This window comes from Cuculus canorus, chromosome 1 (assembly GCF_017976375.1).
Source record: "Cuculus canorus isolate bCucCan1 chromosome 1, bCucCan1.pri, whole genome shotgun sequence".
Lineage (NCBI taxonomy): Eukaryota > Metazoa > Chordata > Aves > Cuculiformes > Cuculidae > Cuculus > Cuculus canorus.
In genome coordinates, this window is record NC_071401.1 from 102045665 (window position 1) to 102051616 (window position 5952).

At 41.5% G+C, this 5952-nt stretch overlaps 1 pseudogene; it reads right to left on the reverse strand.

The window, feature by feature from the left end:
* Positions 1–3988: 3988 nt before the first annotated feature.
* Positions 3989–4081, reverse strand: LOC128851023 (U5 spliceosomal RNA; annotated as a pseudogene).
* Positions 4082–5952: the final 1871 nt, after the last annotated feature.

A 5952-nucleotide genomic window follows, 5' to 3' on the forward strand; every position in this document is an offset into this window, starting at 1 on the left:
TTAATAACACATTATCATTCTCAAGCTATGACATTTTTCAAAATACAAGACATTTTACAATAAATTCATGATTAGCAGAGTAATTTATTCACTTATGTTTAAATTAATCAATTTACCTTTCGTAAGCTCATTAAGCTTCGGTTCTACATTAATCATGATTAGCATTTTGTATTTTTGTTTTGATTGCACAGATAACATTTTTAAATCCTAACTACAGCAATAGTTAATTAACATTTATAAATTTTTAGATGTGTAAATGAATTTGAGCAGTGACAGATTCCTGTTATGTTCCTGTTTGGCTAAAAGCAGGTCTGATTTTGGAGTATTGTTTGATCTACACCTTTGTATTTCATTTGAACTCGGTGTTTCTAGAGGAAATGCTCCTAGAGGAAGACCTTGTAATGAGGATGGAAACCAGTGAAACAGAAAATATTTAGTCTAGTGAGAAGTTAGAAAGTAGAGAATAGAAATTCTGTGAGGACCACAATAAGTTCCATCTAGAAGTTTCTTATTGAGAACAACCCTTAAATAACATTTCTTTCTCAGAAAAAAATAATCTAGAAACATGTTTATAGTATTTGTTAGAAAAATATTTCCAAGCTAAAAAACAGACAGAGAGAGACAAGAAGAAAAGAAGCTTAGGGTATTTTCGTCCGTTGAAGGAGTAAAATATGTCTAGAAAGAGGAGGATGGCACCAAATATAAGGTTATGGATACAAGGCACAGCCTGATATATTGCAGCTTTAAAAATATTAGCATTGTTTCTCTGTTAATAATCTACTACTGTTTTATCTTTTGTTATATCTGAGGGGAGTAACAGCTATATACTAGAATTACAAAACTAGTATGCTATGATTTTCAGAATTATTAGATTATTCTGTCATTACTGGTGTGAGCTAGAATGTTGCAGTAATAGAAATAAAACTAGAAATGTACAGGTTATTATTTTAAGGCATTGTTTCTACCAAATAAGTTCTAAGGGACTATGATTTAAAGAGAATAAGATTTCTTGTATTAATTTTCTTTCCTGCATAGTTTCTGTTCAGCGTTTTTAATACATCTTACTTCTCAGAAAGAGAATAAGGTCTCAAAAATGAGGTGAGAGGAGGAAAACCATAAGATTTCCTTTTTCTGTATCTGATTCAGCACAAACAGAATATAGATGAAAAATGAAAAGACATGGAAACAAGAATAAACAGACTAGCATGGTCCAATGAAATGGTGAAGAACCACTTAATACTGTAAATTTCCTGTAGCAATGTAATTCGAAATATCTGTAATATTTTAGTCCCTGATGTTATTATGGTATTGTGGTACTGATGATGTGATTTGGGGTCCTCTTGGGCCCGTTGAATATCATATTCAATGTGAGCTTCAATCTTGCCTGAACATCTTATAGGACAGGACCTTAATCATGAAGCACTTGAATTTTTGCTGTGTCATAGAATCATAGAATCACTAGGTTGGAAAGGACCCACTGGGTCATCGAGTCCAACCATTCCTAACAATCCCTAAACCATGCCCCTCAGCATCTCCTCCACTCGTCCCTTAAACACCTCCAGGGAAGGTAACTTGACCACCTCCCTGGGCAGCCTCTGCCAGTGCCCAATGACCCTTTCTGTGAAAAAATATTTTTCTGATGTCCAGCCTGAATCTCTCCTGGTGGAGCTTCAGGCCATTCCCCCTTGTCTTGTCCCCTGTCACTTGGGAGAAGAGGCCAGGTCTCACCTCTCCACAATCTCCTTTCAGGTAGTTGTAGAGAGCAATAAGGTCTCCCCTCAGCCTCCTCTTCTCCAGGCTAAACAACCCCAGCTCTGTCAGTGGCTCCTCACTAGACTTGTTCTCCAGCCCCCTCACCAGCTTTGTTGCTCTTCTCTGGACACGCTCCAGAGCCTCAACATCCTTCTTGTGCTGAGGGGCTCAGAACTGAACACAGTACTCAAGGTGCGGTCTCACCAGTGCAGAGTACAGAGGGAGAATAACCTCCCTTGACCTGCTGGTCACGCCGTTTCTGATCCAAGCCAAGATGCCATTGGCCTTCTTGCCCACCTGGGCACACTGCTGGCTCATGTTCAATCGGCTGTCATCCAACACCCCTAGGCAGCTTTCTAGCCAGACTTCTAGCCTGTAGCACTGCATAGGGTTGTTGTGCCCCAAGTGCAGGACCCGGCATTTGGCCTTGTTGAACCTCATGCCATTGGTCTCAGCCCAGCGGTCCAGCCTGTTCAGATCCCTTTGCAGAGCCTCCCTACCCTCCAGCAGATCCACACTTCCTCCCAGCTTAGTGTCATCTGCAAACTTGCTGAGGGTGCACTCAATGCCTTCATCCAGGTCATTGATAAAGACATTGAACAGAGCTGGACCCAGTACTGAGCCCTGAGGAACCCCACTTGTGACCGGCCTCCAGCTGGAGTTAACTCCATTTACTACCACTCTCTGGGCCAGGCCATCCAACCAGTTTTCAGCCCAGGAGAGTATGCGCCTGTCCAGGCCAGAGGCTGACAGTTTCTGAAGCAGAATGCTGTGAGAAACAGTGTCAAAGGCTTTACTGAAGTCCAAGAAGACTACATCCACAGCCTTTCCCCCATCCAGTAGTCGAGTCACTTTGTCATAGAAGGCAATAAGGTTAGTTTGGCAAGATCTGCCTTTTGTGAAGCCATGTTGACTGTGCCTGATCACCCGGTTCTCTTGCATGTGCTTCATGATAGCACTCAAGATTAGCTGTTCCATGACTTTCCCCGGCACTGAGGTCAGACTGACAGGCATGTAGTTCCCCGGATCCTCTCTGCAACCCTTCTTGTAGATGGGCACAACATTAGCCATCCTCCAGTCCAGTGGAACTTCCCCAGTCAGCCAGGACCGCTGGAAGATGATGGATAGGGGTTTGGAAAGGACATCCGCCAGCTCCTTCAATACTCTTGGGTGGATCCCATCTGGCCCCATAGACTTGTGGGAGTCTAGCTGGGCAAGCAAGTCTCTAACCGCCTCCTCTTGGATCACGGGAGCCTCATTCTGCTCCTCTAACTCTTGGGTTTGTAAACAGAAGGAACAACTTTCTTTGCTATTAAAGACTGAGGCGAAGAAGGCATTAAGTACCTCTAGAAATGAAAACCCTATCATCTCATGATCGCTTAGTCCTAGGCGTCCTCCAACCGTCAAATCCCCAACAAGACCTTCTCTATTCGCAAACAGCAGGTCTAGGAAGGCACCCTCCCTTGTTGGTTCACTAACCAGTTGTGCAAGGAAGTTGTCTTCCATGCACTCCAGGAACCTCCTAGACTGTTTCCTTTCTGCTGTATTGTACTCCCAGCAGACATCCAGAAAGTTAAAGTCTCCCACAAGGACAAGAGGCAGAGATTTAGAGACTGTCCCCAGCTGTTTATAGAAGAGCTCATCAGCAGCTTCTTCTTGGCTGGGTGGTCTGTAACAGACTCCTATCACAAAGTCCCCTTTCTTGTGGGCTCCTCTGATTTTAACCCATAGGCATTCAGTCCCATTCTCACCGTAATCCAATTCAAGAGTATCAAAACACTCTTTAACATAGAGTTCTACCCCGCCTCCTTTCCTACCCTTCCTGTCCCACCTGAAGAGTTTATATCCCAACATAGCTGTACTCCAGTTATGCGAGTCATCCCACCACGTTTCTGTGATGGCAATGACATCGTAGTCACCTTGCCCTACCATAGCTTCCAGCTCCTCCTTCTTATTGCCCATGCTGCGTGCATTGGTGTATATGCACTTCAGCTGGGCTGATGAACCTTCAGCCCTCATAAAGGGAAGAGAGTTCATTCTCGATTGACTGGTCCTTGGAATAACTAATTCCACAGACCTAGTTTCATCCTTACTGTCCCCACTTGTACTCGCCCCCACTTGCCCTGTGGTGGTGTACTGGTGGTCCTCTCCAGCACACCATTTCTCAGCCGCCGGTGTCCCACTTCCAGGCTCATTCCCAACTAGCCTGGTCTCCTCCCCTTCACCCTTCACATCTAGTTTAAAGCTTTACACTCGTAACTGTTCCTCTCCACGGAAATCTTTAGTAAAAGGCGAAAGATTTATACGATCTGAAGAGAAACTGGAGTAAACAACAGTATGTGTGAAAAATAGTTCAACAAATGGATTATTTTAGAAGAAGAAGAAAGATAAGTAAGTTCAGTGACAACAAAATCAACTCTGCTGGTTTATTGATAGGTTGTGTTACTTGCATTATCTTTAGCAGCAAATTCAGTTTCATATTAAAAAATATGCATGTCAAATTTAAATCACTTAGGAGAAATTAGTGATGTATGTTCCCAACTAATCTCTAAAAATCAAAATAAATGTAATTTGGAATTTGACTTTAAGCTCATAAGTCAAATCTCTTCCAAATTTCTAGAGTCTAGAGTTCTAGCAGAATGTATAAAAAAAAAAAAGTTAAAGCTATTTTAAACCTCTTGCTATTTAGTTTTTGTTCCACTTGCATGTTTGATACAGTTTTCTGCTTCCTTTACATTGCTTACGTGGCTTTGCAGTTATTAAAGAAGAAAAAGTTTAAAATGCTTGATTAAAGATTTCTCCTAAAGAAATCCGTTTGCAGCCACAAGCAGATTTCTCTATTCATTGAAAGAAGTTAAGCCACTTCAATGTACACTTTTTTTTTTGCTTAGATTTCTAGGTGTATGAGAAAGAATAAAACCAATAAAACCGTGATCCCTCTTCCTAGTTCAAGACACAAGATTAAACCCTCTATTTGATATGGTTGGTTTGTTTACGATTTCATGGGAGGATTGCCAGGTAGGCATCATATTTCCTTCTTACTGTTCATAACAGCAAATGGTTAAGTTATGTATCAGGAAATAGTTAACAAAGAGAAAAATCTTGTGCTAAGATGTGTGAGTGGACACGACTAGGATTAGTAATCCTAGTGTCGCTGAGAATGTGAGATGCACATTATGCCAACCGCAGTAATTGTAATATACAACTTTCACAATGTTTTTTATTATTGTCTTGGTGAAATACTACTCTGGGTTCCCAGCTGCAGAAAGTCAAGATAATATTTATGCTGTGCCCACTTGTAGCCTTGCTGAAGTCACAGAAATTCACAGCCATGCCCAGAACTACACCTTTTGTTCTCCCTTGGGAATATCCAGTAGTATACAGCTGCCTTCTGCATGGCCTCACTAGAACAGGACTCAATGTATCCTTCCTAACATAGTCCTGCCAAGACTAATTTGGCTGTAAACAGTGCAGGCCCCAAGGGAAGAGTGAAATTTATTTATATGCACCAGCAGCAAGCAAGAAAGAATAATGAGAACCACAGGAACTCTTAACATAATTACATAACATCCAGCAGAGCCAGCAAAACACGAAACCTAATTTCAGGAACAAAAGCTATAAACCTTAATACAATCTCAAAAAAAAAAAAACCAACTAGGAAATAAATTAATTCCTCACTTCCATGGTTTTCAATGAGAAAATAGTACTTCAGAGCAATTAAGTTCTCAGATCTTTATCTAGAGCTTATGACTTAAAGTGTTTTGGTCCAAACGCTGAAAATAAAACAACTGAAGGAAAGCTAGGTCACAGAGTTGTACAGGGCTTTATTGCTAGATGGAGGAATATCCCTTCTCCTTGACCTTCACTTCATCTGTCTGGAGCCCCTTTAGCCTGAATGAGGTGGACAGGGAGGAAAAGAAATCCCGTAGTTTAGGCTATATGTACATTACTCCTATTTTCCACAGAGCAGCATCACAGTGACTGTGTCTCTCCTTATGCAATGCATAGTCCGGGGAGAGGACAAGATAATGGAGGTGTAAAAATACCATATGACTTGCTAGAAGAGAATGATATTTGAAGACAGCTGAATTTAGTGGCCGTGGAGTCCCAAGTGATTTCTCTCATCCCAATGTAGTAAATGCAGCTGCTTTTTTTTGTGTTTTCAGGGAACACATACACAATGCAGACACAGCCAGCACA